This window comes from Anabrus simplex, chromosome 5 (assembly GCF_040414725.1).
Source record: "Anabrus simplex isolate iqAnaSimp1 chromosome 5, ASM4041472v1, whole genome shotgun sequence".
NCBI classification, from domain to species: Eukaryota; Metazoa; Arthropoda; class Insecta; order Orthoptera; family Tettigoniidae; genus Anabrus; species Anabrus simplex.
The window spans coordinates 189,295,324-189,317,429 of NC_090269.1; the positions used below are offsets into that span (position 1 = coordinate 189,295,324).

Here is a 22,106-nt window from a genome sequence, read left to right on the forward strand (position 1 = left end):
AATAAGTCTTTGCAGTGTGATTTTCGAACGCAGACCTATGGTGTTTCTCACATAATGGCGCCACTCATAGGCAACGCAAACCCATGGTGTTCCTCACCTAGGTGTACTAATCACGGATGCTGGTATTCCCATGGTGTTCCTCATATAGTGGGTACTAATCACAGGCAACGCAGACCCACAGTGTCGCTGATGTAGTGGTACTAATCACAGGCAACGCCCAGACCCGTGGTGTTTCTCACAATGGTACTAATCATGGGTACTGGAAAACCCATACAGACTCACCTTATGTTGCTACTAATCACAAACCCACCGGCGAGTTGGCCATGCTGTTAGAGGCACGCGGCTGTGAGCTTGCATCTGGGAGATAGTGGGTTCGAATCCCACTCTCGGCAGCCCTGAAGATGGTTTTCCATGGTTTCCCATTTTCACACCAGGCAAATGCTGGGGCTGTACCTTAATTAAGGCCACGACCGCTTCCTTCCAACTCCTAGGCCTTTCCTATCCCATCATCGCCATGAGACCCATCTGTGTTGGTACGACGTAAAACCACTAGCAAAAAAAATCACAAACCTATTGTGTACCTAACATAGTGGTACTACTTGCAAGTAAAGGCAACCCATGGTGTTCCTCACATGATGGTACTTGTACCGGGCGGTACACCTCCACGCTGCTAATTCAAACATTGCGCCAGTTGAAACTCCTCTACTGGAGAAAGCCTGAACTTTAACAACCACATTAATTCTAGGGTTTTCCAGAAGATGTCTTTACTGTAAATTTTGAAGTGTTCTGAACTATGTCGACTTCGATTCATTTTTGTTTTCTCTGTAGTAAGAAGTGTGAACATTCTCTTCTAGATGGCACTACTTAAGAACTACAATTGTGCACCCTGGTGCGAAGTGAAGGAACCTTTTTTGAAGAAATTTTGTAGTCATAAGTTTGTTCTTTGTTAAATTTCTTTCAGTTATTTTTTGGGTTGGCAGTATAACCCTTCTCTTTCCGCTTGTTTTGAATTTAGCCAATCCCGAATTTCTCTAATTAATTTTTGACCAATAACGTATGTCTTCTCTGATATGGAGATGTTGCTTTTTACTACCCAATAAAATTGAGGGGGGTGTGGGGTCTCATTCTTGAAAGGTCTCGAATGTTCCACGAGGGTATTTAAACTGCTGATTTTCTGGTCTCTGGGCCACTTCAGTAACATCTATCCTAGTGTGATTATGTAGCAGGGGGCGGGAAGCACCTCTTTCTTCGGGCAGGAGTTCATCCATAAGGTAATGGCCTTTTAATAACTTCTTTTCTTGCTAGCTCAGCAGTTTAACCCTTGGGGCAGGTTCGAAACTTTTATCATGTAACTTTCCTTTAAAATGTAAAAGACACTTGATATAAATTCTGTCTCTTTAACTACAAATTGGGATAGAGAGTGTCTAACCCTCTTGAGCTCCCATTCATTTTGTTTTGAGGTGACTACGTTTTCATAACAGTTTCTCTTCTCCTCGTAATGTAATAAAGTTTTTCTATCGTGTCACCTCCGTAGTATGGGATTAGCCCTTGCATATGCGGCCTAGTGCCAAGTAGGTTTTAAAAAGGTGTATTAGGAGTGCAAGTTACGCCTCCAATCATGTTGGTATTTTGGGGCCATGTAATTATCCTGTTTCTTTACTGAATAGGCCTCAGTAGGTTGGGTATTTTTACCCCTGTTCCTGTGTGCCTGGAGGGCAGCTTGAAGGTTGAGTTTGGTGTGGCCTTTGAATTGGCTTGAACTTTGAAAGCGGGTTGCTCTTTCTTAAATTTGGTTTCTGTGTGCCTCGAGCAGGCTTAACTGGGTAATTGGGAGCTAGTGCTCCTTGGCATGGTTGGGGTTTTCTACCCCTTTGTTGAACGTTGTTCATATGTAAAGTTGGGCTCATTGCTCAAGGATTGTGTGTCTGGGGGCTCGAAGCCCAAATCCATTAACAAATTGCAATTGTACATTCTTAATTTGTTGATATGCTACTGAGTACCTGTCATACCTGTTATTTCTTGATCTTGAAAAGAAAATATAACCTTTGTTAAATTTTAAATTAACTTGAATTTCGTAAGTTGAGACCTATTCATCCCAACACCTCCTTTCACCTCTGCCTGTCCACAAAACATCGTAACAGTACTAATCACAAGTAGTTTCATGGTTCTAATACAATCATCCCCCTGGTCCCTGGTCGCCCGTTTTAGTCGCCTCTTACAACAGGCAGGGGATACCGTGAGGGTATTCTTCATCTGCGTCCTTCACCCACAGGGGGTGTATAACAAATCTATATGGGAAGAAATACTTTTATACTGTATCTACATCATAAAGAAGTCATGTTGTCATAGCAATAACAGTATGCAATGAAATAAATGAATCCAAAGAGATAACCATAATTTACTAGGCCTATATTAAGTATTAGTTTATTTACATTTTAAGGGATATGTAGTAATAATAATAATAATAAATAATCAAAACAAAAGTATGCAATAGAAAAAGAAATATACGGTGATACACAACATCAAGAGCCATTCCATGGTCACTGAATTACAAAACAGGGGGTATGAATAAACAAACATAATAAACATGAGTAGACCTACTAGTATTTAAAAAGCAAAAAGCAGAGTCACCTCCGTACAGCCATGAAGGCCATTGGCAGGGTGAAAGGTAAAGGGTTCCGCTATCCATAACTTTGGCACTTGGTGGGGTAGAGAGGTTAACTCTACATTCAGCGTGAACATCGGAACTTACTCGCTGACCCCAAGTTCTTCCAGCCAGGTGACACTGAGTTGTTATTAGGTGCAGAACATTTCTTTTTATTATTGAAACTTGGTTGCAGAACTCAATCACCAGATTATCCTATTCTTCAAGACATTGAACTAGGATGGATTATTGCTGGACACTACCATCACAGGGAAGAGAAATGTCTCACTCTAATCACATGTTTCTTGAAGTCAGAGGACAGGTTAGACACCCAGTTACAGCAGTTCTGGGAAATAGAAGAGCTTACATCCCCAGTCATGACGAGAGAAGTGAGAGCCACAGAAAGGCACTTTACAGAGAATACCACTAGGGGTGCTACAGGTAGATTTATAGTTTGCTTACCCCTCAAGCAGAAACCTGAGGTTCTGGGAAACTCCTTCAATCATGCCATTCCAAGACTAACTCAACTAAAACGGCGTTTCAGTAGGCAGCCCTCACTTAGGCACGAGTACTGTAACTTTCTTCACGATTGTGAGGTCATGGGGGTATACGGTTAAGGTCAGGGAATGAAAGTGGAAGTTATTGCCTACCCCATCATCCAGTTTCTAAGCTTAGTAGCTCAACTACAAAAACGAGGGTTGTATTTGGTGCATCTGCTAAAACTTCTAACAGTATTTCATTGAATGATATATTAATGGTTGGAATGACAATACAAGAGGATCTTTATTATTCTAAGATTTAGAATGCATACCTTTGCCTTCACTGCAGATATTGCTGAAATGTATCGGCAAATCATGGTTCATGCAGATGATAGAAACATTCAGCGGGTTATCTGGAGGGAATCACATAGAGACCAACCCTGTCACTATGAACTGACAACTGTAACATATAGTACAGCAGCAGCACCCTTCCTAGCTACCAGGTGCCAGAAGCAACTTGCTGAAGATGAATAATTGAGGTTCCCCAGAGCAGCACAAGTTGTTCGCAGAGATTTTTGTGCTGATGACCTAGTAAGTGGCTGTGACAACATACAGGATGCTCTTCAATTGCAGCCTGAAATTATTAATTTACTAAAGTGTGGAGGATTTCACCTCTGGAAATGGTGTGCAAACCACCCAGCATTACTGGAAGCAGTTTCAGAAGAGGACGGGCAAGCCCAGCTCCCTTCAAATCATGATGAAGGCACTAGCATGAAATCTTTAGGCCTATAAAGGCATCCAGTACCGGTAGCTGATAATTTTCTAATTTGTGGCAATCTGTATTCAGACAGTCCTTATCATATTGATATTCATGTAATTAAATGAAAGACCGAGCTCGATAGCTGCAGTCGCTTAAGTGCGGCCAGTATCCAGTAATTGGGAGATAGTGGGTTTGAGCCCCACTGTCGGCAGCCCTGAAGATGGTTTTCCGTGGTTTTCCATTTTCACACCAGGCAAATGCCGGGGCTGTACTTTAATTAAGGCCACGGCCGCTTCCTTCCCTGTCCCATCGTCGCCATAAGACATGTCTTTGTCGGTGCGACGTAAAGCAAATAGCAAAAAAAAAAATTTTAAAATTAAAAAATTTTAAAAATTAAATGAAAGGTCTTATCTGTCATTGCATTAATATTTGATCCACTTGGCTTAGTCAGTCCATTGGTAATTTCTTACAAGATTTTTATGCTGAAACTTTGGCTAGTCAATCTGAACTGGAGTGACAGACTCCCATCTCAACTAGTCCGAGAATGGGAAGAATTTCACTTTCAGCTGCAGGCAGTAAGATTTATATTGAGCGGTTAGTCACATGAAAGGCAACCCCTGTTGATGTACAATTTCATGGTTTTTCTGATGCTTCAGAATTAACTTATGGAGCTTGTCTTTATGTACAGTCTGTCAACAAAAGGGGACAGACCTGTGTCAGATTATTATGTTATAAATCCAGAGTAGCACTGGTGAAGAAACTGACACTACTAAAACTTGAACTGTGTGGAGGTCTACTACTTGCCCGACTACTCCACAAGACCCTTTCAGTTTTGTCTCTCCCAGTCAGCAAGCTGTACCTGTGGACAGACTCCACCATTGTCTTAGCTTGGATCGCATCTCCTGCTACACGCTGGAAAACATTTGTGGTCAACAGAGTCTCTTCAATTCAAGAAAACTCTCAGAAGGCAGAATGAAGACATGTTCCTACTTGTTGCAACCCAGCAGATTTAATATCCAGAGATGTTGCTTCAGGACAACTACGAGGTATGAACCTGTGGTGCCACAGACCATCTTGGTTAACTGAGCCCACTGAATCATGGCCAGACACAATCTCATCCCATGTAGAAGAGGAACTACGTGAGTCACGAAGTACACTTCCCATAGTCGTGTTGATAGGTACCAATGGGGATGAATTTATGCTGAAGTACTCGTCACTGTCCCTACTGACTTGAGTTACTGCATATTGTTGGCGATTCATTCACAATAGTACTAATCCTCAAGACAAGAGGTTAGGAATATTACGTGCACAAGAGCTGCAGATGGCCTTGCACTCCTGTATCAGAATTGCACAACAAGAGTGTTATGCTCAAGGGATAACCAGTCTCAGCTCTAAATGCTACATCTCAAGGAAGAGTAAAATTGCAAATTTACATCCTTTCTTAGATGATAAGATTTGTAAATTCAAATCTACCTAATGATACTATGCACCAGCTTATCCTTCCTCTCCAGCATGCTCTCACAAACTTTGTTGTGATGACTGAACACATTAAGCTTTTGTATTCATAATGTGCCATATAAGTGTCATAAGTGTAATAAATATTATTTAATCAAGTGAGTGATTTATGTTCAAAATAAAGAGAATTCCACCTTTACAATACAAATTAAATTTATTCCTTTCAGAATAACATTAAATCATGATACACGCACATAGTACATCTTTCTTTCACCATGCAGTTCAACTCAAGGTGGCACACAGGCTGATGCGAGACTAGCGAGGATACTTCTTCATTTTTAATGCCTTTCGCAACATTCAGCTTGCAAAACTTTTAAGATAAGTTGCTCCTCAAAAATAGTCCAATCTAATAGGAACCACAGCCTTCAGCAGAAGTGTTGAACGTATTTTTTAAGACTTGTTTTCAGATAATTGGTAATTGATTGATAATTCATAATTGTATAAAAACACCTTATGATTTTAACAAACGCTAACCTATATTTTATGTATTACTACATACAGCATTAAGATTTTTCAACCATAGTCCATTAATGACAGATCTCAATTTAACACCACAATGTATTTTCATACATGTAAAATGAGTGTTATGGACATTGTATATTTTTATAATGGTGTTTTTTGACTAGAATCTATTGGTTTAAATTCTAGATGCACTGAGTTCGATAGCTGCAGTCGCTTAAGTGCGGCCAGTATCCACTATTTGCGAGATATTGGGTTCGAACCCCACTGTCGACAGCCCTGAAAGTGGCTTTCCGTCATACCAGGAAAATGCTGGGGCTGTACCTTAATTAAGGTACGGCCACTTCCTTCCCACTCCTAGCCCTTTCCTGTCCCATCATACTATAAGACTTACCCGTGTCGGTGTGATGTAAAGCAACATGTACCAGAAAGAAAAAAAAACTAGATGCATGCGTAATAATGTGATAAAATTTGATCAGCCGGGCTGAGTGGCTCAGACAGTTGAGGCGTTGGCCTTCTGACCCCAACTTGGCAGGTTCGACCCTGGCTCAGTCCGGTGGTATTTGAAGGTGCTCAAATACGTCAGCCTCTTGTCAGTAGATTTACTGGCATGTAAAAGAAGTCATGCGGGACTAAATTCCGGCACCTTGGCATCTCCGAAAACCGAAAAAGTAGTTAGTGGGACCTAAAACAAATAACATTATTATTGTTATTATTATTATTATTATTATTATTATTATTATTATTAAAATTTGATCAGAGCCCAAAGACAGGACCAGATACCAAGAATATCCAGTGTCTTTCAACGTTTAAATTGCCAGGCTGAGTGGCTCAGACGGTTGAGGCGCTGGCCTTCTGACCCCAACTTGGCAGGTTCGATCCTGGCTCAGTCCGGTGGTATTTGAAGGTGCTCAAATACGTCAGCCTCATGTTGGTAGATTTACTGGCACGTAAAAGAACTCCTGCGGGACTAAATTCCGGCACCTTGGCGTCTCCAAAAACCGTAAAAGAGTAGTTAGAGGGACGTAAAGCAAATAGCATTATTATTATTATCAAAGTTTAAATATATATCCTTGTTCTCTTTTTCTTTTTATGAACTTTTATGGCTAAAGATTTTCTCCAATGTGGACGAAACATGTACCATGATTTAATGTTATTTTCAAAGGAATAAAGTTCATTTTTATTGTAACTGTGGAAATCTCCTAGAAGTACCATAACACTTAATAAGAACCAGACTTAGTACACCTAGACTGCAGTACCAGCATAAAATAGCTATGTTTAGCAAAAAGGTAACATTTCCCTACAATTTTGAAATGTAACTTTTTTATATCTGAAAGGACAGGGCAGTTGGACATGTATTATTTCCCAGCAAAGTTGGAAAATCCTTTATCTCATGGAATGGCTCTTACAATGGTACAGCTAACTCCTCAGCTTCTCCTCCTCTTCCTCTTTTTCTTCCTCTGATTCACTGCTTCCATGATGAATGACTAGTTCTTCCACTTTAGAAACACCTCTCACCCCATTATTGTAGAACTCAGCAATCTTCTTCTCAGTGTGTTTCACTTCATTTCTCCACATATCTGCTGTCACCTGTAGGATATATTGAAGTATCACAACCTGACAAGTATATGATAAACTCCACTTGCCTATATCCAATAAATTACATTTTCAATTGATCTATCTGATCAAGAGATTCTTTCCACACAGCTCTAGCTTGGTCCAATCCACGGCCAGGTCTTGAAGCCACTGTTTTGTTATAATACTGCTTTGCCACAGATCATACTAATTCGATGGCATTGAAAAATGAGTGATGTGGAGGAAGTCGTAAGGACAGTATGGCCTTCATTATGCAGCATCTCATCAACAATATAACTTGTTTCTCTAAACTTATGTTTGCTTCTGTACCTCTTTAAGTGACTTCGATTCATATGACACAACCTTTGCAGCTCGTCTTTTGTTGAGTTTTCTGGTGGAGACACTCCATTCTGCCTCACCCATGACTATAAATTAAAGGAAAAATAAAAATAAAATTCTGTAACATCATTAAATATAATTCAGTAGAAGAAAATATTCAATGTAGTATAATTACCACTAATTGATTCTTCCTCCATTTTGTTGTCGGTTGATGCTCCACAAGCTTACCCTGATATGCTATATTAACATTATCCATCACAATATACAGGGTCCTATATTTCTTAATCCTACGATTGTGTTTCCACTTACATCTGAGATTTCTCACTGTTCATATCACCATGATAATCTTGTTTTCTCTTCAAATTTGTGGCAGATATCAAATCAGCACCTGTAAGAATTTTTAGTTTCAGCATGAAGTTATTTCTTCTGATTTTAAGTGAAAGCAATTACAGTTCAACAGTCACCTGATGAAGGTTAATGAATTACTACTTACACTACTCTATGCTAAAATTTGTCACACTTGTATTAATGATATTACTATAAACACTAATGTTAATACTTTAGAACAAATATAAGTGCTATGGAAACGGAACCTATATCAAACACTAAGAAATGGGAAGCTTAGAAGTTGTCCGATAGTCAGCTATACACCAAGCTCGATAGCTGCAGTCGCTTAAGTGCGGCCAGTATCCAGTATTCGGGAGATAGTAGGTTCGAACCTCACTGTCAGCAGCCCTGAAAATGGTTTTCCGTGGTTTCCCATTTTCACACCAGGCAAATGCTGGGGCTGTACCTTAATTAAGGCCACGGCCGCTTCCTTCCCACTCTCAGCCCTTCCCTGTCCCATCGTCGCCATAAGACCTGTCTGTGTTGGCGCGACGTAAAGCAACTAGCAAAAAAAAGAAGAAAAAAAAATTCAGCTATACACTGATTCAGATGGAGATTGTCAATAAAGAACGGACCTAATAAATCGGCATGCAGTACAAGTAATTTGCTGATAACAATATCCAGTAATATTACATGAAAATACACTGGAGAAGTTTTAATTGAAGTACTTCTCTAAAGTTAATCGTTGGTCTAAAGTGAATAACTGCAGGTCTTTTTAATAACCAACAGTTCCCTTAACAGTGGCCTATATCATGCCAGTTGATTTGAATCCATCAATCAATCACTTACCACTGATCTGCATTTAGGACAGTCGCCCAGGTGGCAGAAGTAAACAGAATATAAATCTGAAATGAAACCATGCTGTAATAATACACATGAGCAAATATATTACACATATGCCGTAAGTCAATAAGAATACACAAAGGCTAGGTCTGTAAACCGTATCGAAGTCCAGACAAGACATGTTTAGGTTAGGTTAGGTTCATAACGAAATATTTTTCCATTTCAACTGTTTTCTTACCGTCAGAAACTAATCATAGAAACAAAATTAAAATTAACACTTACCCGAATTAATTGTGAAACTCTTGTCATAAGGTCCATATCCCTATGAGTGGTAACTCATTGTCTTCCTTTTTCAATACCTCGTAGCAATGTCTGAATTGATTTTTGTAAACGAAGTAATGTTGCTTTCCTTTTCGTAGGAGTTCTTGATGATTTTTCGTGCTTCTTAGACATCCTACTTGAATTCTATACATAAGTACTGGACGAAATAAGACCACAATTAATAAAATGCTGAGTTCGTCATTTGACACAAACTACGTTATTAAATGCATTATTCGAACATGCCATAATTCTACTTACCTGGCATTAGCCAAACAGATTTACAATCCCACAGAAAAAGAAAATATGCTTTAATTATACCCACAAATTTAAGACTAGCGACTTTAACAATACTGCAGTGGCATTACGTAATTTCTGGCAAATCATGAAATAAATCCTGGCTGTATGGTGCCAACGTGCTTGATTAACAGTAAATGTAAGACGTCATATTGGAAAGTAGGGTTCCTAAACTGTATGGTTAGCGACACTGAATAGAAACCCAACAGTGAGAAAAGTAACTATAAATCACTACCTTTACATTACAGGGGAGAAAGAGTAAGGTTGCACCCTTACTGTATGGGCTTACGTGCTCAGGGAGAAAGAGTAAGGTTGCACCCTTATTGTATGGGCTTAAGTGCTCAGGAGTATACCACTATACACATCCTCTTCCAACTCTTGTGTAAATCCTGCCCAGCTTGTATTCACTTACTACTTTCTGCATTTTCTTTTCATTTCTTGCTACTTCTATTTTTTTAAATTCCATAATTGCCATTCTTTCTTATTTTTTACTGCTTCCTTTACTGTCTCGTTCCATCATGCGGTCTCTTTATCTTTCACTTTTTCAGGTATTCTGCCACAAGCACACACTGCACAGCTTACGGATGCCCCTTCTTGATCATGTCCCATTCCACTCCCACACTTGTCACCTCATTTCTGGGCATGTGTTGTTTCAGTTTATAGTGGAATTTTTCTTTTATTTCTATATCTTTTAATTCCCATACTTTTATTTTCTTCTCTCCTATCTCCTTCATTTTCACAAATTTTCCTATTTTCATTTTTGCTACCACAAACCGTGTATTGCCCACACATAACCAACCCATTTCTCACACAAAATTACACCAACTTCTCTCCCACTTTATTCTTCTTTCCATATCCAAAAGGTCTAGTTATTACTTCCATTCTTGTCTGTTGCATCCCACCATTGCATTTAAATCTCTGATGACAGTCACTTCCTCATCCTTTATTTTTCTCTCCATTGTCTCCAGGAATTTGTCCATGTCTTCTTCTTTGTATCCAGTCTGCGGTGCAGACACGGTGGATGAAATCTCTTTACCTGTATCTTTATTATTATATTGCTTATGTAGTTCACTGTATCTGTACATACTCTCCTAAGATCTTGTTGATCGGGCAAGTTGGCCGTGCGGTTAGGAGTGCGCAGCTGTGAGCTTGCATCCGGGAGATAGTGGGTTCGAGCCCCACTGTCGGCACCCCTGAAGATGGTTTTCCGCGGTTTCCCATTTTCACACCAGGCAAATGCTGGGGCTGTTCCTTAATTAAGGCCATGGCCGATTCCTTCCCACTCCTAGGCCTTTCCTATCTGATCGTCACCATAAGACCTATCTGTGTCGGTCCGACGTAAAGCAAGTTGCAAAAGAAAAAAGATATTGTTGGTTATTATTTCCACTCCATTCTTTGCCTTATGTACTCCATTGTGGTAGAACTTATTCTTTCCTTTTCCTCTCCACTTAACCTCATTCAATCCCATCATACCTATATTCTCATTTTCCATGAAATCAATCACCTCTTCTGATTTTCCAGTCAGCGACATAATGTTCTGAATACTTAATATCCGGAACGTTACAGAGGTGAAAACAACATTACTTTATTTTGTAGGGTAAAACCTATCATGCTGCCGGTGTGTGACAGGAAGTTGGGCCTGGGTGGAAAGAAGAGGTACAACCCTATTTATCTCATTATGCTGTTAATGAAGTGAAAGTAAGCTGGTGCATCATATGGGCATCCTCCAAGAAATTAATGATACAGTACACAATGCTAAATTACACATTAGAGGGAGATACAAGCACAAAATGTGTTTGAAGTGTGCTACGAGACGCTGTGTCTAGGTTCAAGATTATTTGAACTGCTTGGAGCAAGTTGAGCCCTGGTTCAAAGATAACCATTCTGGACTAGAGTGGCTCAAAACCTTCCTTATGTCAAGAAGAGCCAAGCTACAGTGATGCATGACATCATCAGAGTGTATTATATAATAACTTACCATACTTGTTTCCACTGAAGTTGTTCCACCATGGAATATTGTGAACTATGATGAAACTAATTTCACTGATGGTGGTGATCCAGATCAAATCAAGGCAATAGTCAAGCATTGTGTCACACGTGCAGAAAGGATAATGGACACGTCCAAATCCAGTGTTAGTGTAATGGTTGCATATGCTACAGATCCAATAATTTGTATTCCACATGGACTGAAGGAGGTATAATAGGAAGTGGATACAGTCAAAATTCCAATAGGTGGTTCGATCTTGCCATTTTTGAGGACTGATTTACAACCCTTTTTCCGCCCCAAATTTAGAAACTTCAGGGAAAGAAGGTTATGATTGAAAATAACATGTCTAGTCATCATTGAAGGAGAACAATAAAACTTTGTTCTCCTTTAACTGACTTTCAATACGGAAAAATGAGGATAGTATCCTGCAAGTCATCATTGTCCGAATGTGATATGACTGTTTATTCACCCAATTCAACTCACTTGTGCTAGCCCCTTGATTTGTTTTTTTCCTGCACCTTGAAATCATTGTGTTGGAAGAGAGGAAAAATGTAACCGTGGCATCCTGCGTCAGGTCGTATTTTCACGTCTCCTGAAATCAGCCTTCAAAAAGGTTGGTCTCTTGTCTTCCGCTGATGTCATCAATGGGTTTTGGGAAGCTGGGATTGTGCCAATAAATCCTGATAAAGTTTTGGAACAGATCCCAGAAAGTGAAACGAATGCCTATAGTTCCTTAATTGAGACAATCTGGACCACTTCAATTGTTGATCATTTCAAGAAGGCACAATTCGGTGAATCAACAGCAACCATTGTTTGAAGAAGAAGAAGAAGAAATTAACTGGATGTACCCCTAGGAAGAACCCTAGGAAGAAGTACTGTAGTGAGTGACATTCAGTCAGACAAAGATGGATGTAGAAATCACGGTGAAGAAGATGGCAGCGAGATGAGTGATTGTGATGCCTGCTTCCTGGATGTACATAATGATGTATTGGTTGCAGTTCCTGACCATCCACCAAGGGAAGAAATTGAAGTGAACAGCTTCATGCTTATTCAGTTCCCAACAAAAAAGCTGCCGAGATATTATATTGTCAAAGTTGAGAAGAAGATTCACGGTCAGAACTATGAAGTGAGCTTCACGAGAAAGAAACTCAATTCAAAGGTCAGTTCAAAATTTTCCTCACTGTTCTTGATGTGCAAAGTGTAACAATGGACCAAATTGTTAAGAAATTGGAGGGTAGGTATATTGGGTGTGGAAGGTATATTTTTACTGGTGCTGACAGTTTTCAAGTTGAGTAGAGGAAAGTTTCAATGCTCTTGAACTCTCAAAGAATCCAGTTAGTTCAAACTATTACTATTATTTTGAATTCACTATTGATTCATTGTTGTTCATTGTATATTTTAGTAATTTTTGTTATAATACTGTCCTATATAATTGTAGCAAATTTTGCTTTCTCTAATTTGTAGACAACACTTCCTTTAAATGAAAATTAAGGTATTTCCTTTCCAAATAAATCAATATTTTTCAACAGTTATTAAAAGGAGGTGTTCAAATTAACACAATTACTGAATGGATTTCGAAAGAGCTTGGGCAAAATAGTTTTAAGGGAAAACATTTTGCTTAATTGATATTACTCCACATTGAGGGTAAAAGAGATCAAAGTTCAAAATTCGATAGCTAGCAAAGTTTAATGCTATTTAGTTGTACGGCTAGGTTGGGAAAATATTGATAATATTAAATATAAACTTTCAGGAAAATGAATTAAAATTTTAAGTGGAAAATCTTTGGACATTTTTACATATTTGCTATATTAAACACTACAACAAAATTTCCATTTTGTAACCTAGAATGAAATTGTAACAAACATGTTTTGAGCATACTTTGACAAAAAAATTAATTAAGCCACTTCAAAGTTAAATAAAATGTTGCTGTCCAAAGTTAAACCTAGATTGGGACAACATTGGACATGGCAGATTTTCAGTAAATAACATTTTTAGTCCAATGTTGGCCCTGTAATTGTTAATGTTGGACTGTTCACTCGTATATTATATAATTTTTCATCCTCAAATTAGGATGTTTAACATCTATCCATCCACCTGAAGAGGTACGAAAGACTATATTTGCCCTGGTCTTTTGTGCCGACCACTTTCGGGATTGAGAGAATGGTCATTATGTCATTCATAGATATATCAAATGTTACTTCAACATTTTTTACAGACATATCTTTGTCAGTTGTTACACACTTAAGCTCTTCTGCTTCAAATTCTTCTTCACTGAGACATGCGTAATGGTATCCATTCTTCTTACCATGAAATTGGGCAATTATAAAAGTCCCAGCAGTCACCTCTAGGGTTGCATTATCTTCAACATTACATTCCTCTCAACTTCCTTCAGAGCTCTCAATATCTGCTTCAGTAATGTTTTTTCCAGGGCCAGTTCTTACCCTCTTGCACCTAGATTGTTTAGACGTTCCTTCCCCATACCTCAAACTTTTCAGCATTTTCAGAAGAGAATCTGAAAGGATTTGACTAGCCCTTATGTGTTCTGATGATGTTGAAGAGGACAATATGTTTAATTTCCATAACATTACTTTTTTATCAAATGGATAAATCCCACAAGCAGCAAATCTGTTTTTTATTGAGTTCTGGATGTTCTCTGACAAGTTCTCAAAAAAGCTTATGGCTGTAGCTTTCGTACAGAAATCTGAAAACATTACACAAAACTAAAGTCAGATACATAAAAAGAACACTCTGCATCTCAAAGTTTTCACCAAATCGACTTGTATACCACTAGCAGGACTTATAATCTGACACCAACCTCAGCTACCAAAAGATTCCTGAAAGAACAACTCCATAAAGCTGCAGAAATAGATGAATGGAAAGCACTGACACCAACCTCAGCTACCAAAAGATTCCTGGAAGAATAACTCCATAAAGCTGCAGAAATAGATGAATGGAAAGCAGTCAATTTTGAGCTACGTTACCTCTACATGAGAGAAGCAATTCAGGCCTTAATTTGTAGTAAGAAATTTCACCAGATATCCAGTGACTGTGTTTGTGAAATTTGCGGCTGACAATGTTCATCATATGACGTGTTTTTTAGACTGCACACAAAGAACACTACTTTTTTTCTTTATGAAAAAGATGATATCTTGTAATGATAGTGTAATTTCTATATTTTCGAATCATATGTACATATTGTGTTTAATATTAATAAAAATTCTGAGGGTAAGTCATCAATTCCAGATGCTTTGTTCCTATTTAGGTCTCTCAGTGGTCTGTTGAATTCTGATCTCAAAATTGGGTCTCCCTTGTCATCACCATCAACAGCTTCTTCTTGTTCCAGAACTTTATCATCTACTTCTTTCCCTTGATACAATTGTTTAATGTGTTCCTGCCACCTTTCTACCCTGTCTTCTTTTCCTAGAAGGGATTTTTCAACTGAGCTGTTAGCATTTAGATACCTAGTTTTCTTTTCTCCAAAGGTTTCCTTGATTTTACTGTATGCAGCATCTTTCTTTCCTATAACCATACAACCTTTCAACATATTTGCACTTCTCTTTTGGCCATTCTTCCTTAGCTTACCTGCACTTCCTATTTACTTCATTCTTTTATCACCTGTATTCTTTTGCGCCTGCTCATTTTTTGCATTCTTATATTTTTGCCGTTCATCTATTAGGTTTAATATCTCCCGAGTTACCCACTGATTCTTACTTGATCTTAGCTTTCTTCGTAACTTTTCTTCAACAGCTCTACTGACCTCATTCTTCATGACTGTCTAATCTTCATTTATTGTGTTTCCTTCAGCCTTTTCATTTAGTCCCTGTGCAACATGTTCCTTGAAACAATCGCTCACTTTCTTTTCTTGCAACTTATCTAGATCCCATCTTCGTGCATTCCTTTTTTCATCAATTCCTTGAACTTTAGATGACATTTCATGACTACCACATTGTGGTCAGAGTCCACGTCTGCTCTTGGTAACATTTTGCAATCCAGCATCTGGTTTCTGAATCTCTGCCTAATCATAATGAAGTCTATTTGATACCTTTCTGTGGCTCCAGGTGTTGTCCACATGTACATCTGTTGTTTGTGGTGTTTGAACCAAGTATTAGCAAGGACTAAGTTATGAACAGTGCAGAATGCAACTAGCCGACTTCCTCTTTCATTCCTTCACCCCAGTACGAATTCTCCTACGACATTACCTTCTCATCCTTTTCCTACCACTGTATTCCAGTCTTCCATCACAATTAAATTCTAGTCTCCTTTTACATATTGTATTAAATCTTCTATCTTTCATGTACTCTTTTGATTTCTTCCTCATTTGCTGAACTAGTAGACATATAGATCTGCACTATTGTGGCAGGCTTTGGCTTGGAGTCTTTCTTGACAACAAAATTTGTTCACTGTCCTGGTCTTAGTAGCCTACCCACAGCCCTATTTTCTTAGCCATTATTAAACCAACTCCTGCATTTCCTGTGTTTGATTTTGTGTTGATGATTCTGTAGTTGCTTGACCTAAAATCCTGCTCTTCCTGCCAACATACTTCACTTATACTAACTTCATTTTATTTTAGTCTATCCATTTCTCTCTTTATTTTCTCTAACCTACCACAACGATTCAAACTTATAATGTTCCACACCCCAACTCGCAGAATGTCAGTATTCATCTTTCTGATGATTGCCCCTGCCTATGTACTCCCCACCTGGAGATTCGAATGAGGAGCTATTTTACCTCTGGGATATTTTACCCCTGGAATATTTTACCTGGGAGGAAGCCATCATTGGTACATCATTCATTCATACAGAGATGTGCCAACTACTGAGGTGTAATTCTGTCACATGGTCTCAAAATGTACAAATCCATCCTTGAGAGCAGGATAGAAAATATGTTGAACCTATACTTGAGGAGAAACAACATGGATTTAGATCTCATAGATCAACTATAGACCTCATTTTTGCCATCAGAGTGCTCTATGAGAAGTATTGGGGGAAAGGTAAAACACTTAGAACTGTTTTTCTGGACATTGAGAAAACATATGACCATGTACTATGCAGGCATGTATGGGAATGAATGAGACATAACAAAGTGTCTGATGACATCATAGCAAGAGTACAGTGATTATATGATGAAACCAAGAGTTGTGTACAGGTCAAGTTGGTTCAAAACAAAGAATGTAGTCCAGCAAGGAAGTTGTTTCCCCACTCCTCTTCATAATCATAATGGATGAAGTTTTAAAAGTGGTTAAAAGAAAGGATCCAACAACCAATGCCTTTATTTTTCTGATGATGTAATGGTATAGGTGAGATGGAAGTGGAAGTTCAAGCTAGACTAGATCTTTGGCACAAAGGCAACCATAGGTCTTAAAATTGGCAAAATCAAGATAATTGGCGTGGTGATTGAGTAGAAACTCTCCAACTGTTCAGCTAAGAATTGGAGATGAAGAGAGAGATATTGTAAACAACTTCCAGTACTTAGGTAGTGTTCTGTCCTCAGACAATACCATATATCAAGAAATTAGAAACAGAATACAGAAAGCTTCCAAATTCTACCACTCTGTACATCAAATACTTTGGGATGAAACATTTCCGTTAGTTTCCAAGATCAGCTTGTACAAAGTATATCTGGTTCCTATATTGACATATTGTCTGGAAGCAGGAACAATTACGGAATGAACAGAGTGTCGTTTTCAGGTAACAGAAATGAAGTTCATTCTTGTGTACAAAAGAAACAAAAATGGATAATATAAGGAATTTGGATATCTGACAGCAGCTTGGATTGGAAAGATGCTTGTTGGAGATCCTAGAATTGAAGAGATTGCAATGGTATGGTCACATGAAAAGAATGGCTCTCCACAAGACTCCTTGAGCATACTTTGACTGCAGTGTTCATGGGAAGAAGTGTTTGGGAGAAGCAGATTTTCAAAGATCTTGAAATTAGAGATGTAAACTGGCATTGCAAATATGAACTACGCCTGTGTCTGGACAGAACAAACTGGAGGAGGCTCGTACACAACCACGCTCAGCTCGCTGGAGTGAAGAAATGATGATGATGATGATCATCATCATCATCATCATCATACTTCATACTTCCTTTTGCTTTCTTCTTTCTTATCTCTATTCCATTCCTGTCTTGCTTTCTTCTTTTCTTTCACTGCTTTTCTCTCACCTTCTCATTCCACCACAGTGTCCCCTTTTCTTTCAGCCTTATCAGTGTTCTACAGTACCACAGGCATTGTCTGCCCCTCTTACAAATGCCTTTGAGGATTGTTACGTAGTTGTACTTCCTCAGAAAACAAAAATCACCATCACCATCTTAAAAATGCCCTTTTAAAGTTGGGCCATTAATCTTCCACATTTCCTACTTCAGAACTGGCATTTGCTATTTTTCCATAAAATCTTCCCGTACTGTTTTATTTCTTCATTTCTACGTAGCTGGGCTGAGATGGTTGAGGCACTAGCTTCCTGACCCAAACCTGCCAGGTTTAATCCTGGCTCGGTCCGATGGTATTTGAAGGTGTTCAAATATGTCAGCCCTGTGTCTGTAGATTTACTGCCACGTAAAAGAACTTCTGTGGGACAAAATTCCGGTATCTCACCATCTCCAAAAACCTTCAAAAAGTACTTAATTATTATTATTATTATTATTATTATTATTATTATTATTATTATTATTATTATTATTATTATTATTATTCATTTCCACACTTTTACTTTGCTATCTCTTTTAAATTTTCTCCACTCTCATTTTTGCTACCACAACTCTATGATATCCATCGAATCTACTACCTGTGATTTGTCCTTTCCACCAGATTCTTGGGAATAGTGATTTTTCAGACAAAGAATATAGACAGAATTAAATTTTGTAAAGATATGTAAATAATGTAAATAACTCTTGTAAAAACTGTATAGTGTTAAATTTCTAAATTAGGAATCCAATCATTTTTAAACCTGCAATTGAACATCCAAAGACCTTGTGAGAAAAGGTGATGGGAAGTGGAATTTGTATGAGGAAACAAAATCAAAGGTTGAAAGCAAACAAAAAGCTGTGTTTGTTGAATGCTGTGTTCTGTCTGGGTTGTAAGGTTGATTATGCCCACTTTCATGATGTTGGTTACTGGTCGCCCATTTTTCACAGTTCCTCCAGTACCCAAGGAACTGCACATTGCTTGCAGCAGGGTATACCGTAAAGTTTTCCGAGGCAAGTTCAGAAGTACCATATCATTTAAGCGATTATTATGGTAGGGTCGCCAATCCCAGAGGCATTTTTTACCTACTGCCAGATGTAACTTTAGGCTGCTCCTCAGAAGTACAGATGTCTTTTGCAACTGCTTCACTGAAGTACAGACATTACTGACGGTAGAAAGTTCTTCCTTTTTATCTGCTGTTGGGATTGTGTTCTACTTCTGCCATCTAAACCGTTGACCATGTTCTCCTTTCTAGTGAATTAATGTGCCATTTCCTACACAAAGGCTTCACCTGCCCTCCAAAGGGAGGACTCCTCCACCCATAGCTGTTGGTCCTCACTTCGGGTGTCTAGTTTGGTAATGGCCACTTGACCCTCGGCCAGACAGTCACAGGTAGTACAGTCTACTGTCACATACGGTAGGAGGATGATCCTTACCAGGATAGTAGTGAACCATGACTGCTTTAATAAGATAACCCAGCGAGTGGCTGTGTGGTTTTGGTCATGTACGAGGACGGTTTGAAAAGTTCTCGGAATCACCGCTAGATGTCAATGCTAGAGCAACGAGGTTCCCGCGCAATAATCACACATCCTTTGTGAGTGAACACGTGGCGCGTCATTGCTCTAGCTGCAGGAGTGTGGTAGTGACGACTCTTTGTTGTTGTTCCCGCGTAGTGATTTATGAGAATGGAAAAATCTAAGATTCGAGCAGTGATTAAATACTTTGTTAAGAAAGGTATGAAAGCAAAGGAAATTCATGCCGACTTTCAGAACACACTGGGGGACTCTGCTCCTTCATTTTCAACTGTTGCCAAGTGGACCAGCGAGTTTAAATTTGGTCGGGAGAGCTTGGATGATGATCCGCGCAGTGGACGGCCAAAAAGTGTTACGACCCCAGAATGTATCGCAAAAGTACATAAAATGGTCATGGAGGATCGTCGACTGAAAGTGCGGGAGATTGCTGAAGCTGTAGGGATGTCTTCTGAACAGGTATATTATATTTTAACTGAAGAATTGGGTATGAAAAAATTATCTGCAAGATGGGTGCTGCGGCTCTTGACATTGGACAATAAACGCACCCGATTGGAAATGTCCGAACAAAGTCTGGTCCGTTTTCAGTGCAACCAACAAGATTTTTTGCGCCGGTTTGGGACTACAGATGAAACTTGGGTCCACTACTATACCCCAGAGACAAAACAGCAGTCAAAGCAGTGGAAACATGCTGATTCACCACCACCAAAGAAAGCAAAGGCAGTGAGTTAGGCCGGAAAGGTCATGGCCGCAGTTTTCTGGGATGCATAAGGCATTCTGCTGATAGATTATCTTCCTACTGGCCAAACAATTATGGGGCAATACTATGCAAACCTCCTAGACCAACTACAGGAAAAGATACGCTAAACAAGGCCTGGTTTGGCAAGGAAAAAGGTCATCTTTCATCAGGACAACGCTCCGCTGCACACAAGTGTTTTTGCCATGGCAAAACTTCATGAACTGGGGTACGAATTGTTGCCACATCCACCTTATTCACCTGATTTGGCACCATCAGACTTTCATCTATTCCCCAAGCTGAAAATTTTCCTCGGTGGATGGAGATTTTCTACAAGAGAAGGACTGATAGCCGAATTGGAGAGGTATTTTGCAGGCCTGGAAGAATCTCATTTTCGAGATGGGATCAACTCATTGGAACATCACTGGACCAAATGCATTAGTCTACAGGGAAACTATGTTGAAAAATAAAAGCAGTTCCACCGAAGTAAGATAATTGTAGTACATTCCGAGAACTTTTCAAACCACCTACGTAGCTGTCAGCTTGCATTCGGGAGATGGTGGGTTCGAACCCCACTGTTGGCAGCGCTAAAGGTGATTTCCTAGTTTCACACCAGGCAAATGCAGAGGGCCTTTCTTCCCACTCCTGGCCCTTTCCTATTCCTTTGTTGCCATAAGACCTATCTGTATCATTGCAACATAAAGCATGTTGTGAGGATAGAAATAGATGGATTAAGCCTTTATTGTCCATGGTGAATAGGTTTGAATTAAATTGACCATTTGATAAAATGGTACTCCAATTCTTCAGTAGATGGCTCACTGCTTGCTAGTGTATTCCAAGAAGTAGCTTATGACATCATTTTTGTACATTCTTCTTCTTCTTTTCTTAGAATGCCGCCTCCCTACGAAGGTTGGCGATCCAATTGATTCATTATGATAACTCTCGAAACAACAGTTCGAAGGATTTCGATGTAAGTTTGTCCATACCAATGGCGCAGGTCTTTAAGCCAATAAGTTCTCCGTCTCCCCACAGATCATTTTCCTTCAGTTTTCCTTTCGATGATGAGTTGGAGAAATGTATATCTTTCACTTCTCATTATTTGCCCGATGTACCCGAGCTTTCATTCCTTGACAAATGTTAGAAGCTCTTTTTTCTTATTTAACAAGTTGAGGACTTACTCATTTATCCTCTTTTCTACCCAGGTTATTCAAAACATTCTTCTGTACAAGTACATTTCAAAAGCTTCATTCTCTCTCCAGCGAAGGACTGAGCATCCATCCTTCAAAACTATACAGAAGGACAGGGAAAACATAGCATCGCAAACATATAAACTCGGAGCTGAAGGTTGAGACCTCCACTGGTGAATAGGGCCCTCATACTGTTGAACAAATTTAAGGATTTTTTTGGGCAATTTGTATAACCGCTGAAGAAGAGAGAATTGATGCTCATGAAACATGTATGGGATGTAATGTGGTAATATACATTTAACATATAATTTTACGTATTGTCTAAGCTGATGGTATGCCTCACTCGACTGCCTACATTTAACATCATACGAACACATTATCTATTGTATCCACATCCATTATTGTTGTGAAGGTACTCTTTGTCTTTGGGCAACCTGCAGCTGTTGCAGGAAGATTGTATAATAATAATAAATATGTGATTTTAATGATAATTAATAATATTGTAGTCAGTATGGACCAATAATAAATATTTAACCAATATGGTTAAGATAATAAACTTACAAGTTAATCCACAGTTTCTTTTGAGAAAAGTACCATCTTGAATCAGTTACTGTGCTTGGAAAAAATAGCAGCCAGAAGGATCAACATTTTTGGCAACTTTCATAAGTAGTTTGGGCTCACTGGCCTTCATAAACTTACCTGCCATGAGAATTTGTATCTCCTGGGCCACACAACAATTCTACTGTAAATAAGCTATTGGAAATATAATATGATGCTGACAGATATTTGTAGTTCTTCAAAAACACTGTATTAGTTGCCATTCTATTTTCCCTATTCTATTTTGTTTCTAGACTGTTTCATATTTGTATTGTCTAGTATGAAATAATAATCTGCTGGATGACTAGGCATGAGTGTTATTTTTTTCATTTT

The 22,106-nt window shown here is 38.9% G+C and overlaps 1 protein-coding gene across 6 annotated transcripts in view; it reads left to right on the forward strand.

The window, feature by feature from the left end:
• O-fut2 (O-fucosyltransferase 2) overlaps window positions 1-22,106 on the forward strand; it is a 188,420-nt gene that overhangs the window by 34,521 nt on the left and 131,793 nt on the right. The window lies entirely within an intron of this gene.